General features: G+C 41.2%; 1 protein-coding gene and 1 non-coding gene across 2 annotated transcripts in view; both read left to right on the forward strand.

The window, feature by feature from the left end:
- LOC124552512 (tubulin-specific chaperone D) overlaps window positions 1–15,584 on the forward strand; it is a 192,117-nt gene that overhangs the window by 15,661 nt on the left and 160,872 nt on the right. The gene's annotated exons all lie outside the window — the stretch shown is intronic.
- Trnat-ugu lies at window positions 6,930–7,004 on the forward strand. Its single transcript has one exon. It is a non-coding gene; the product is annotated as a tRNA-Thr (tRNA).

Here is a 15,584-nt window from a genome sequence, read left to right on the forward strand (position 1 = left end):
GAGTAATTTGTCACTTTTTCTTTTACATGCATGTATCAGCATTGCATGTTTTACTTCTTGAAGGTAAGTGCTGGCCACAGATTGTCTTACTGTTTATTAAGCAGGTTATGTCTATGGGGTGGTTTGATTAGGAGACTGTGAGGTAACAATATCGCATCTGGAACTGTTTTAAGTAAGAAGTTTCCCCAAGTTTGAAACCTACTTGTTGGACAGTGTTCTAGTTTCTGGCTGAACGTTTGGCCTGTGAAAGTGTAAGGTAACTCTTTCATGACAGTTCTCTCTCTCTCTCTCTCTCTCTCTCTCTCTCTCTGGTTATGATTAGTGAGCTAATCTGCATGTATTAAGAAATGTGGTAAATGTGCACCTTCAGCGTACTGCGGCTTTTCCATTAGGTGCTGCAGTTGATAACTGTTATGCAGTGAATGGTGTTAAGTGAATCCGATGAATCAAGTCTCTGATGATGATGATGACTACAGATTAGTCTGTCACCACAACCAGTTTTCTTTCAGTCAAATTCTGGCAACCAAACTTAGACCTTGGATTACAGCACAAATCAGTCGTTCACCACAGCTAATATTTTGTCAGTCACATTCGTTGGCCTTGCCAACTCACAACCAAATTATAACATTGGAATATGAAACAGTGTCTCAATAAATCCTGTTACCTTCTGAGAAACATACAATACAAGAAATAAGTGCAAAAACCAGAACCAACATCATAATCGATAAAAGCCAAATGAATAATTTTATTTCACACACTCTGTATTGAAAACAAAAGTAATCTATTTGTCTACCACTGAAAGAAGTCATTAGATTGAGCGATTCTCATTGGCTACCGTATACCATTACCTGATTGGCTACAAACAACAATAATAAATTTATCAACAGCAGCATGCAACAGAAGAACAGTAGTATGCAGTAGTGCAGTGCACTTTACCTGGAAATGCAGATAGTGTTCTCAGAACCCAAACAAAATCATAATTTAAATATTTTATAAGCTCGGCGGAAATGATGGGAATGAAAATCAATTACTTTGTGTGTGTGTGTGTGTGTGTGTGTGTGTGTGTGTGTGTGTGTGTGCGTACATGCGTGTTTGTGTTTCACACCACAGAAGATGTTTGTTGTAGGTTTTTGAGAAAGAAGCAATCAGAGATAGATGCTATGAGTGCTGTCTGGCTGTTAATGATAAAAACTTGAAAATGAATCGCAACAGTTTTAATTAAGTGTTGTCTGTGAAATTATTTAAAAAATGCAATGTTCTTTGTATGATATATGTACCGATGTTAGATATATTTTTTCTGTAATTTTTTAGAAAGAGATGAGAAAAACGAGATAGCAGATGGGTACTGAAAAAAGTTATTCGAGATTGTGTAAATATGTATTGTAATTTGTTTTAGACTGACTATAGTACATTATTGGCAAGAGCTGATTTTCATTGTCTGGACTGCAACTTTCTGTTAAGGATAAAATAATTTCTGAAGTTACAAGTGTTAGATGTTGGTTTGCTGTGATAGAAGAAGTAATTTTGAATCTGAGCATTGCATTTCACTTACATGTGGCCGATTATGGCCTTCTTTACAGAGCAGCATAGCTTGCCATTGTATCTTCGTGCAAATAAAAATATAGTCAGCTTCGCAAGATTTGACAGAAAATATTACTAATATGATGGCAATGGTGTTACAGTATTCTTATAAAATGCGATGTTGGACTTCTGTACACTGTTCTCTGTATGTGTGGTAAATATCGCCTCCTATTGTGTTAGGTGGGAGGTGTAGTAACATCTTTAAACTTGGATACTTTTTTTTTTTTGCAATACTTGGACTGCAGATTGTTAGTCTCTGAAGTTGCCACACCAGTAATTAACTTTCTAACAGCAAACTCACCATCATTTCTGATATAATTGGTTCGATTTACACTGATATCAGTGTACTGTTACTGCTACTGATATAGTAGTAGTAGCCTCTTAAGAGGATTTACCAGAATCAACACATGCTTGGAGAGTACTGTGAAATTTCAGCAAGCGAAGTTATAAGTATATGTTATCTTAGGGTCACTTAGCTGTTAGCATCCCTGAAATCCAAGTGCATATATGTTGATGTGGCCCATGCAAAGAGGAGAACTTAAACAAATATTTAATAGGGACTTGCATAAAACAGCTAAACTGAAGATTCCAAGTTACCAATAGCAAGATGCAAATTCCATTGAGATTCACTAATAACTTGTATGAGGGCATGCTGAAAAGTAATGCTTCCAAATTTTTATTCTGTTCTCAGTATCAGTTGAGGTATTACATGTCACGTGTATTACTTTACCACTTTACTGACACAAGTTGCAATCCTCTGTTGCTAGAGGGCTGTGAATTGTAGGATGTAACATGACAGTGTAACATAACAAGTGCATATATGTTGATGTGGCCCATGCAAAGAGGAGAACTTAAACAAATATTTAATAGGGACTTGCATAAAACAGCTAAACTGAAGATTCCAAGTTACCAATAGCAAGATGCAAATTCCATTGAGATTCACTAATAACTTGTATGAGGGCATGCTGAAAAGTAATGCTTCCAAATTTTTATTCTGTTCTCAGTATCAGTTGAGGTATTACATGTCACGTGTATTACTTTACCACTTTACTGACACAAGTTGCAATCCTCTGTTGCTAGAGGGCTGTGAATTGTAGGATGTAACATGACAGTGTAACATAACTATGTTGGTGCCTGAGAGACCACTCAGAAAACTGAAAGCACAAATTTGAAGAAGTTATCCGTATGTGGAGCACCCTCTTCTTCAGCATGACAATGCCAGACCATACACGAGCACTGGGACAACCACAACAACCCGCCACCTTGCGTTCACTGAACTGTGGTAGTGATGAGGCGGTGCAAACAGAGGTGAGATTGTGGCTCTATCAATAAAATCAAACAATCTACAGTGACGGTGTCAATGAATGGCCCTCATTGGGAAAGACATGTTTGTTGACAGGGTGACATTGTTGAGAAATAAATATGTAGACGTGAAGACTAAAGATGTAGAATGTTAATAAAACTGGTTTTATTTGAAAAGCTTTTTAGAGTTTTCACGTGAAAAATTTGGAGGTGTTACTTTTCAGCATACCCTCATAAAAACACACCACAGCATGCAAAAATAGGAACTGCCTTACCTTATCCAACATCCATTACATTAAGGTGATACATGTGTAGAATTCTTGCATTGGTGTCTTAACTATAGTTACAATTAAGGAAATGGTACAGACAAAGTAAATGCATCTTAGTAACAATATATAACTTTGTTTGGTTTAATTTGTCAGTTTTGAAAAGACTAACTTGGCAGTGTTGCATACTATTAGTGTAACACTATATAAGAATTAATTGATTATTTATACATCGAATAGCATCAGAGTAACATTTGTTTTAGCATTATTCATATAAAAATCATTATTTATGTAAATTGGCCAGTAGGCTCAATCATTGTAAATTTTATATCGTGTGCAGGTAAGTCACTAGTGACAGTGTTACTGGTTAGGAGGCAGTACAAAATTTCAGCCATGACAGGCTAGGTAACTTTTGTTATGGGCCAAACACACAGTACGGAAAGGCTAGTCGAGAGTTGTTGTTTGGGGAAAGAAAAGGGCAGATGTTGGAGTGAAGACTGACTGACATAGTGCAGACAAGTTGGTCGTCTTAGTTTCTGGGCAGTAGGCAGCACATAGTTGAAATCCACAAATTTTGGGACTGTGATGTTTTCATGAAGCATCAGCCTTTGCAGCACCTTTCCCCTTTCTGTGCTGCATGTCTATCCTCCTGCTATTCTTCTACCCCTCCCTGGGGGAACATGTCTTGAATATTTTCAGGAATGCATTCTGAAGTTTTGATACCCTGGAACCAGAACAGTCCCTCATCTATTTTTCTTTCTTTCCTTGTTCTCCATCTCCTCCCCTTCCTCTGCTTTAGCGTTTGAGGTTTCTCTTTGTTTTTCTTCCTACCTGTATGCCTCTGAAGGCTGTCCCATGCATTTTACACATAACAGGTGACAGGGTAATGCATAATTCCCAGCCCTGGGTTGACAGGTAGGGTTCACACATATCCCCTTGTACAGGCCAGGCCCAGAGAGAGGTAATTGCCTGAGCTGTTACCTTCCCAATTGCCAGCTGGTGCCTCTGTCTGGAGTTCAGGAGGTGTTACCTGAGGTGTGAATATTCCTCTCTGAGGGGCTCCCCAGTTGGGAGGAGCACACCATCGGAGACACTGTCAATCATGGGGAATTTATCTCAATGAACCAGTCACCTCCATCTAAGTCTACATCTGCTAAACGTAAATGGAATGAGGTAAAGATTCAACTATTCTCCCAGCTGCACCTCGGTTCCTTGTGGTGTCACGTACCAAAGGAAGTCAGTCTTCCACTGCAGTTAATCTGTTTACTATTTAGAAAGGTGTTGATGCAATTGCAGGACCTGTGTAATCCTGCTCTAGCTCTTGTAATGAGCTTTGCTTCTGGAGACCAATTGTGATTTTCAAGCCCAACAACTGTGTACAGCTTTGCTCGTCCACGGCTGTCCTGTTCATGTAGAGGCCCATCGCATGCTGAATGTTATTTACACTCGGCTGGATGACGGTCTGAGCAAGGGGGAAACCCAATATTATCTCTCTCATCAGTCTACCAAGTAAAGAAAAAGCTTGATGCAAACTTAGTACACTCTTTTTCTTACATTTGATGGAGTAGTGCTTACATTGAAGATTAAGCCAGGCTATGAAGTCATGGCAATCTGAACATGCACTCCAAACCCAATGTGTTACAACCAGTGTCAACATCATAAACTACCAGTGTCAGTGTTATAAACACACTCGTGTGTCCTGTCAAAACACGGCCAAATGTGCTACTTGTGATAGAGATGCTCATGAGGGTGCTTGCTTGCCTCCTCCTCCCCACTGTATCATTTGTAATGATGACCATGCCACATTCTCCCGTGAGTGTCCCATGTATCTTGATGAGCGGGCCATCCAGGAGATCCAGATGAAGGAAAAAGTAACCCTACCCTTGCAAGTTGTTGGCTTGTCAAAAGCCCTGCATTTTACCATCCAGCACTTACAGCACCATTCTTGCTGTGCCTTGCTCCGGAAAGGACATGGCCATGCAGACTTGTGACCTCAAATTCAGTACTGAAGCTGTGAAACCGCATGGTGTCAGTGTAACGTCCCATTCTCCTTCTCCAACAGCTGCTCGACAAGACACCAAAGTATCGCCTCCGGTGGTGAAATCACCTGCTACACAACCCAAAAGCTGGAAAGGACCAAAAAAACACTCCCATGAAGACTTTTTACATTTCTCCAGCCAATAAAAATATCAAGTTTTCATCCACCAACTTTAAAGGCTCTAAGAAATCGAATAAAAGCAAATGATCTGCTCCTTCCCTAACTCAGAGATCAACTTCAACAGTGTTGCTCTGCGATATCTTCACCCGACCAGCCTCCATATTGCTGGTGCACTCTGCCTGCTGTTTTTCTGCCCTAGAGTCCGCAGTCTGGCTCAGTGAGAATGCCAATGTTTCAGTCAGTTTCATGGAAAAGGATCCTTCAGCCTCTGCACCCTACAGCAGTGAGTCCACGAAGGCTGGCATTCAGCAGCCGCTAAGCTGACTACCGTTCATTTGTTTCCTCGTCCCCATTCCCTGTTATGACAGTTCTTCAATGGAGTGTTCATGCCATTACATCCAACAAGGAGGAATTATGGCTGTTCTCAGAATCACAGCATCTTGTGGTTTGCTGCCTCCAACAAACGAAATTGCATCCTCGTGACAGCTTTGACCTCTCTCATTTCCTTCTGGTCTGCTTTGACTTCCCCCTGAGGACCGCATCCTATCTCATGGGATTGGGGAGGGGGGGGGGCATGCTGCTTATTCAGGATGATGTCCATAGCTAAACCATCTCATTGAACACCTGGCTATGAGCCAATGCAGTCTAGATTTTCCTTCGTCGTTTCAACTTTTCTCTTTGTTATATCTGCATCCCTCCATCATTCGCTGCCTCCAGGCCAGACTTACTTCATCTGATTGGGCAGCTTCCACTCCCATTTTTGCTGCTTGGCGACTATAACGCCAAACATCACCTTTGGGGCTCTTAGAGGATCTGTCCAAGAAGTTCCTCTTGGCTGATCCTCTTAATCAACTCAGCCTCATCTGTCTTAACACTGCTGGAGCACTCACATTCCCTTTAGATTCCACACACACCTATTCCCATTTGTACCTCTCATTCTGTACTGCCCAGCTTGCCCATCGTCTCGAGTGGTCCTATCTCTCTGACACGTATTTGAGCAATCATTTCCCATGCACTATACATTTGCTGACTCCTACCCCACGTGCATATAAACCCAATTGACAGCTTTCTGAAGTCAATTGGAGGCTGTACTCCTCCCTGTGAGATTGAACATGCTCTCACGTCATCCCAGGCTTCCATCCCATGCCATTCAGACATTGTAGCATCTTTTTCTTGCAAGAAAGCACATTCTCCTTCATATGTACAATCACATTTGGGCGGATGGCACGTTTCCCAGATGCTGGTGTGAAGCCACTGTCATATCCATACCTCAGCCTGGTAAGGAAAATCACCTTCCTTCAAGCTACACTTCTCTGACCAACTGTCATTGCAAGGTGATGGAACATATGGTTCATATAGTTATATGGATATGGTGTCTGTTCTTTCGGACATGTCCGAAAGAACAGACACCATATCCATATAAGTATATATTTCTGGCAACACCGGCTATGACCTTCTTCTTCTGTGCTGATGCACACATATTCCCCAAACTCTTACGGGACTTGGTAAGAATGTCTTCCACGAGTAATGAGTGTGTTGGAGTGTGTGGACATACAAGGTAAGCATGTGGGTCTTGTGGGAGGCGTGCACGAGATAGTCCCTGCAGTCGCGCTATCCTCTGTGCCCTCAGTGGCTCAGATGGATAGAGCGTCTGCCATGTAAGCAGGAGATCCCGGGTTCGAGTCCCGGTCGGGGCACACATTTTCACCTGTCCCTGTTGATATATATCACCACCTGTTAGCAGCAGAAAGTATTAATATAATTCTGATTTCATATCGTTCATGGCTAGCTGATATTGTGGCTCGAGACTCGTAGTCCACTAACCACTGTACAATGTGGATTTTGTGCATGCTGTTCTGCAGTTGACCATCTTGTCACTTCACCAACCCATGTTGTAAATGTTTTTCTACAGAAATAACAGAGTGTGGCCATGTTTTATGATTTGGAGAAAGTCTGCAACACCTGCTAGAGGACTGGTATCCTTCGTACTCTATACATGTGGTGCTTCTGCCTGCCCCATTTCCTTCAGTAATTTTTAAAAGACCGAGTGTTCAAGATACATGTGGGTTCAGCTTATTTGGACACCTTTATTCGGGAGAATGGGGTGCTTCAAGGCTCCGTCCTGAGTGTCATTCTCTTTGCTATGGCCATTAATCCTATTATGGACTGTCTTGTGTGAGGCATCTTTGGCATGCTTTTCATCAAAAACTTTGCAATCTATTGGCATTCTCCATGGACTTGTGTACTTGATCGGTGTCTTCAGTGATGTCTGATGTATGGATTGTCTTTACTCATGAAGCTTTCGATTTTCTACTGACAAAACTGTTTTCATAAATTTCTGGCAGCGCAACGGGTTTCTTCCACTGTCTTTACTTCTTGGGCCTTTGCTCTTCCGCTTGCTGAAACTGCAAAATTCCTGGTGCTCATGCTTGACAGGAAACTTTCTTGGTCATCCCACATGTCTTACCTGGCTGCCCACTGTACCCAGTCCCTCAATGTCCTGTGTGTCCTAAGCAGCACTTCCTAGGGAATGGATCAGACTACCCCCCTCTGTTTGTACTGACCCCGTACCTGTTTGAAACTAGATTATGGGTGTTTTGTTTATTCATCTGCACATCTGTCCATTGTACGCTGTCTTAATACAATCCACCATTGTAGAATACTCTTGGCCACTAGCGCCTTTTACACTAGCTGGTTGAGAGTCTCTATGCAGAAGCTGCCGAACTACCACTGTCATACTGGTGTGGTGATCTCCTCCTCCTCCTCTTCCTCCTCCTCTTCCTCTTCAGTGGATACCCATGTCATTTGTCTGCCATGTCCAGCCACCCATCCTATGCTCTGTTTTGGTGATCTCCTCCTCCTCCTCTTCCTCCTCCTCTTCCTCTTCAGTGGATACCCATGTCATTTGTCTGCCATGTCCAGCCACCCATCCTATGCTCTGTTTTTTGATGACTCCCTTGACCACGAGCATGGGATGCACCCTTCTCTGTTACCTCCTGGCGTTTGCTTTCGTCTACTGCTCCTGCAGCTCTAACTTCATGCTACCTGCCATGTTCCTGATGGTTGTGAATCCTTCACTGGCTTGGATTTATGCAGCACTCCATGTTCATCTGGAACTTCAATCGCTTCCCAAGGACACTACTTTGGATTCAGTCTATTGCTGTAAGTTTCTTAATCTTCACACACAACTTAACAACAGCACATTCATGTACACTGATGGCTCTAAGCTTGACTGTGGTGTTGATTGTGCCTTTGTCATCGGCATCAGCCATTCTTGGTATTGGCTTCCAGAGCACTGCTCAGTTGTTACAACAGAGCTCTTCGCCCTCTATCAGACCGTGCAGTACGTCTGGCAACAGGCTTTTTAACTGTGTCATATGCTCTGATTCTCTCAGTGTTCGTCAGAGCCTCTGCGTTCAATGCCCTTTCAGAGCTTCTGTGTGCTGCACACAGCCCATCCCTTATTGAAATGGATCCAAGAAAGCTCGCACTTGTTCACTGTTGAGGGCTTCCTGCTCACATTGGTCTGACAGGAAAAGAGGCTGCTGATGCTGCTGCCTAGGCTGCAGTCCTCCTACATCAGCCTGCTAGCTCTTCTATTCCTGCGGATGATCTCCATGTTGCTGTCTGTTGGCAGATGGTGTCACTTTGGCACCACCGCTGGTCTTCTCTTCACGAGAACAAGCTCTGGCGAATTAAACCACTCCCAGCAGTTTGGCCGACCTCTTCACGACCTTCTCATCGCGAGAGAGAGAGAGAGAGAGAGAGAGAGAGAGAGAGAGGTTTCCTATAGGGCACTCTCTTTTTAGCCATTGCCATTTGTTAAGTGATGAACCACCACCACTTTGAGCTCATTGCTATCAACTTTCGAGGGTTTGCCATTTCTTGACCGAATGCCCTTTTTTCAGCCACTTATGTTCCACTATAATAATAATAATAATAAAAGCTAATTTGGTTGTTACCACACAGTCCATAGAGGCTCAACTCGATAAAAAACATATTTTCATCAGGTGACATGACAAAAGAAGTAGTAACTGTTAGGAAATGAAATTCGTTCTTCATTTAGCACTGTGTACATGGCTGCCAGATGGCATTGTTATCACAACAATTTTTAGCCACAAAAGGACCAGTATTTTTTTGTTAAATAAATACTTTTATTTAAAACTTTACACTACAGTGTTGTCTAGTTTAGTCAGTCATATTGACTCCAACTAATTGCATTCATTTAATACTGTAATTAATAAGATCTGCACATAAAATTTCATGTATTTTAATTTGATAAGGGTACGATCATGCACAGGTTTGTGATTGGCTAATACATAGCAATTTTTGAGCCAAAGACATTATTTCATGTCCATTCATGAACTCAAGTTTCCCATACAGTGTATCAACTCGCAGGTGATTTTATCATTGGTGTGCTTAACAGAGAGTGCTTAAGAAAGCTTGCAAGGTGAAGTGAGCACATTTTTAATTGGTCTCATAGTTAGTTGTAAATCTTTAATCAGGCACCATTGCAGCCCTACAGTTTAGTAATTTTGTACATGCACTCTAAATTAAGCACGCAAAGGAGTGTGGGTCGAACAGTGTTCAGCAGCTCTGTCACTCCACGAGTCCCACCTCAACATTCCGATAGCCAGGTCTCGAGCTGGGCTTAGCTGAAGGCCACCGTCTTTATTTTTTATGTTGCACATGTAGTTCTGTAGAACCAAATTGGAGGGCAAATATACATGACCATGGAATGAATCGGTCCATAAAATTAATGCAGGAAAAGTTAATAACAGATAAAATAAAATTCACAGAAGTCTTGCACAGTTTAAACATTTTTCCAGGAGCTCCCCAATGGAATAGAAGAAATGAGCCATGAGGAAATTCTTCAGTTTAGACTTGAAATTGTGAGCATTACTGCTAAGGTTTTTTAATTCTTGTGATACTATTCGAAAAAATATGCAGCAGAACACGGCATGCCTTTCTACACAAATCAAGGAGATGAAATACAAATGTACGTTTCTTCCTAGTATTATCTGAATGAACGCTGCTAATTCTTAGGAATAAGTTCATATTGTTAACAACAAGCGACATAAAAATATTGAGGGGCCAATGTCAAAATTCCCTGGCTCTTTAACAGGGATTGACAAGAGATTTGCAAACTTACACGTGTTGCTCGAACTGCCCACTTGTGAGCCAAAAATATCATGAAGGGGAGGAGTTACCCCAGAATATAATGCTGTCTGTCATAAACAAATGAAAATAAGCAAAGTAAACTAATTTTCATGCTGGGCTATCATTTATTGCAGATACTGTTCTAACGGTAAATGTAACAGCATTCAATTTTGGAACAAGATCCTAAACAAGAGTTTTCCATGACAGCTTACCATATATCTCAACAATTAGAAATTTGGATTGTCAGACTCACTAATATACAGGGTGATTCAAAAAGAATACCACAACTTTAAAAATGTGTATTTAATGAAAGAAACATAATATAACCTTCTGTTATACATCATTACAAAGAGTATTTAAAAAGGTTTTTTTTTTCACTCAAAAACAAGTTCAGAGATGTTCAATATGGCCCCCTCCAGACACTCGAGCAATATCAACCCGATACTCCAACTCGTTCCACACTCTCTGTAGCATATCAGGCGTAACAGTTTGGATAGCTGCTGTTATTTCTCGTTTCGAATCATCAATGGTGGCTGGGAGAGGTGGCCGAAACACCATATCCTTAACATACCCCCATAAGAAAAAATCACAGGGGGTAAGATCAGGGCTTCTTGGAGGCCAGTGATGAAGTGCTCTGTCACGGGCTGCCTGGCGGCCGATCCATCGCCTCGGGTAGTTGACGTTCAGGTAGTTACGGACAGATAAGTGCCAATGTGGTGGCGCTCCATCCTGCTGAAATATGAATTGTTGTGCTTCTTGTTTGAGCTGAGGGAACAGCCAATTCTCTAACATCTCCAGATACTGCAGTCCAGTTACAGTAGCACCTTCGTTCTCGGCCGTCCAGAACTTTTCCCTTTGCACAAACACCCATTCTCTGTAAACTGTTTATACCAACGTTTAATACACCACCTATCAGGAGGTTTAACACCATACTTCGTTCGAAATGCACGCTGAACAACTGTCGTCGATTCACTTCTGCCGTACTCAATAACACAAAAAGCTTTCTGTTGAGCGGTCGCCATCTTAGCATCAACTGACGCTGATGCCTAGTCAGCAGCGCCTCAAGCGAACAAATGTACAACTAAATGAAACTTTATAGCTCCCTTAATTCGCCGACAGATAGTGCTTAGCTCTGCCTTTTGTCGTTGCAGAGTTTTAAATTCCTAAAGTTGTGGTATTCTTTTTGAATCACCCTGTAAAATAAATTTTAACTCGTGCAGAAAATTAGCATCTTTTATAAACTATATTTGTGATGAAATTGTAAACTTCATGTACCAGGTGTACCTGTACGAAATGAGCGTTGTTTTTTTTTTTTTTTTTTGTCAAAATGAAACACTAACTTTGAATTGAAAAGTAAAAACATTTTATTCAAAGTACTGACCATTGTTTTCTATACATTTTGACCACCTTTCTGGCAATTTGTGGACACCACGCCAATAGAAATGTTCGTCTTTTGAAGCAAACCAATCAGACGCCCAATTTTCGACTTCTTCGTAGGAACTGAAGTGTTCCTCAGCCAATGCGTGTCCCATTGATGAAAACAAATGGTAGTCAGAAGGGTCCAAGTCTGGCTAATACGGCGGGTGGGGTAGCAGCTCCCAGCCAATTGTTTTGATTGTATCCTGAACCAGTTTTGCTTTGTGTGCAGGTGCATTGTTGTGTAAACAAATTACTTTGCCATGTCTTCTAGCCCATTCTGGTCTTTTTTCGATCAATGCATAGTTCAAATTGATCATTTGTTGTCTGTATGGATTAGTATTCACAGTTTCACCGGGTTTTAGAAGCTCATGATACACCGCACCTTTCTGATCCCACCAAACGCAAAATTGATTTTCTTTCATGTCTTTGAAGCAAAATTTGACAAATGGTTTTTCGGTTTTCCATCTGTCTTTAATTCAATTCATGTGGCACCCATTTTCCACACTTTTGGATCTTTCACATAGCTTTCAAACGGTCAGAAATTGTTTGTTGTTCAACATTTAGCATTGCTGCAATTTACTTTTGACTCAAAGTATCATCTTCATCCAATATTGCTTGCAATTCGGCGTCTTCGAACTTTTTTGGTGGTCTCCCATGTTCTTCATTTTGTACATCAAAATCATTATTTCCGAACCATTGAAACCATCTTTTGCATGTTGCTTCTGATAGAGCATGATCACCATATGCCTCGACAAGCATTTGATGCGACTCTGCAGCACTTTTTTTCAAATGAAAACAAAAAATTGATGCTTTCCGCAAATCATCACTTTCTGGTACAAAATTCGACATTGTTAACACGAGGAAAACATATGATGTTGATTGTTCCATGACTTGATGTGTACTAAATATCTTTGACAGATGTCATACTAACCAAACAAAACAAAAAAAAAATTAAGGCTCCTTCACAACAAACGTTCCCTTTCGACACATTTGTATCTTAATGCTCATTTCATACTGGTACACCTGGTATATGTAATCATCATAACCCATCAGCCAGATGTCTTAGTCACCCCCTTAGGGGACTGCATGATATTAGTGTGTAATTACTATTCTATTAATCATATTACATTCAGACTTAGAATTCTTACACACTAGATGTTCTAATTGTTCTTCAATGTGTGGTACTTCTTGAAGCGCATTTGCTTATGAAGTGGTACCTTGCGAATGAGCAGATGTAGTGGATTTCCTTCCTCAACTTGTGTGTGCTGCAAACATTGCAGAGTTTGGGAGGGTATTTCTTAGTCCCTGGTTCAACAGGTGCCTCCAGTTTGGGTTTCCTCATATCACCTGATAGTGTTTGAGAATGGTCCTGTTTAGGTGTTCAAGATATTGGAGTTACCTTCTTGTGCCATTTGACAGCCTTTCTCAGGACTGGGTTGCACAACAAATACTGGTCTGCTCTCCACACCCTTCATGTGTTTACCTTACTGAATGATACAGCCAGGCTTCTTCACATCATCCCTCTTCCTTTCTACACTCATAATTGTAGCTGGATGTACAGTACTAATCATTCATACCACCAGCTTGTTCTTCCATTAATATAAAACTACATTCCCTTCTGGCAGTGCACACTTTTCTCTTTCAACTTGAGATTGTGTACAGCAGTTGAAAACTCAGGTGGAAGTCCCCTATTGGCCCTTATTGTCCCACAGACCCTAGTCTTCCATGCAAGCAGGCTATTTTCAGTTGTCCTTCTGTTGTAATAGTTGTCCTGATTTAAATGATGTCAGATGTCTAAATGTGGTACCAATACAGGAAAAATTATTTTGTCCAATCTTTTCCTGTCCTCACACTATGTACAGTATTTCTATGTTACAGATCTAACCCATTGTATCCTCACATATCATTCATGCAAGAAGGCTTTGCAGGGTTGTAGATATTAAGCCTTAGGTGGCCTCTCCAAGATATCATGGTCTCAGCAAGTGATACCACTTGTATGTGCTTAAATAAGGTCTGAAAATGATCCACAAAATGGAGATCTGGCTGGTCCTTACAGAGTCTGTCTGCAAGATTATCCCGGTGTGAATTGTCGGAAAAGTGGCATGCAATCCATCTCTCTTCCCATCGATTGCGACTCATTAGCTGTTTGCCGATAGGAATTTCAATCGAGAGGCTGTGCTCCAGTACTCCTGATAACTGTCTTTCCTAACTCATCCTATCACAAGAATGATCACTAAAGATGGTTTCATTTTAACAATCAAAATGTCAGGCCACTTTAGTGTCTTGAAAGAAACACTGTCCGAACAGACCATGAAAGCCCAATGATACCGACCAGCTGCCATGTCATCCTCAGCCCTTAGGTGTAATCTGATGTGGATAAGGAGGGGCGTGTGGTCAGCACACTGATCTCCCGGGCAGTTTTCGTGACCGGTGTTGCTACTTCCCAATCAAGTAACTCAGTTGGTCTCGCAAGGGCTGAGTGCACCCTTCTCCCCCTCCTCTCCTTGCCAACAGCATTGGTAGACCAGGATGATGACCCATCCAAATGCTAGCTGAGCCAGACAGCACTTAACTTTTGTGATGTGACAGGAATTGGTGTTACCACTGCGGCAAAAAGGTTAGATTATGTCACAAAAATATGAGGTAATTCATCACCAAAGAAACCTCTGAAGTACAACATGGATCATCAGAAACAAATGTAATGTCTGAGTGACTTTCAGAAGGTTCCAGATGTGTGACTAGATTATTTTTAGAATAACCATTGTTTGTATCCATTCCTCGTAAACAAATGTCTACCTTACATCACTGCTAGCATTGTTGTCACTCACCAACACAAGCAGAGGTTTCCAATGTTTATTTGATGTAGAGGGCCCAAACTCACTGCCACTGACTCTAGTATTATCACAATTGTCATTTTCTTTATCACTTTGTTATATCCAATAACAAATCTACATATAAATCATGAAACATTTCATCATCGCACAAAGCATATTGTCAATGGTGTGCCAATCTTGGGTGTTGACTTCTGTCTCGTGTATACTTGCAGCTATCATGATCATACAAGTGATCAAATATACTGGCACTAACATATACCCTCTTTATCATGATCATACAAGTGATCAAATATACTGGCACTAGCATATACACTCTTCCCACTACTGTGCACCTTGCCAGCAAATAGTTCAGACTTTACCCAACAGAGAGTAGAACAGGCCATAAATGATATCCATGCAGGAAAATGGAGATTTCCATTCCCTGTCATCCACCGCTGGGTACTGTAATATGGAGATCTCCAGGACCTGTCGTCAGTTTAACTAAATGGGTTTCACACACTGACATAAGGACAATACTCAGCTTGGCTGGAAGTCTGTCCACCATTCTGACTGACAAAGGCAACTTTGTAAATTTAGTGACGTGTCAGGTCTCCTGCCTAAAGTGTTAGATAGAGAAAGTCGGTGATCTTTGAGTGGATGGCATTTCCATCTTTTTTTTTTTTTTTTTTTTTAAGTAGTCAGCCATTCATTTAACAGGCAATATGTTATGAAAATTTTTTTCCAAGTGACTGGAGGAATTTAATATGTAAAGAGCACATCTTTGTCAAGACAGGGCTAGACATTGTGAAGAAACCTGCTAATGAGTGTTCCTGGGGAATTGTCACAACAATTCCACTTGCGAGAACAGACATGAGCCAAACCAAG

This window comes from Schistocerca americana, chromosome 10, assembly GCF_021461395.2.
Source record: "Schistocerca americana isolate TAMUIC-IGC-003095 chromosome 10, iqSchAmer2.1, whole genome shotgun sequence".
In the NCBI taxonomy this organism is placed as follows: Eukaryota; Metazoa; Arthropoda; class Insecta; order Orthoptera; family Acrididae; genus Schistocerca; species Schistocerca americana.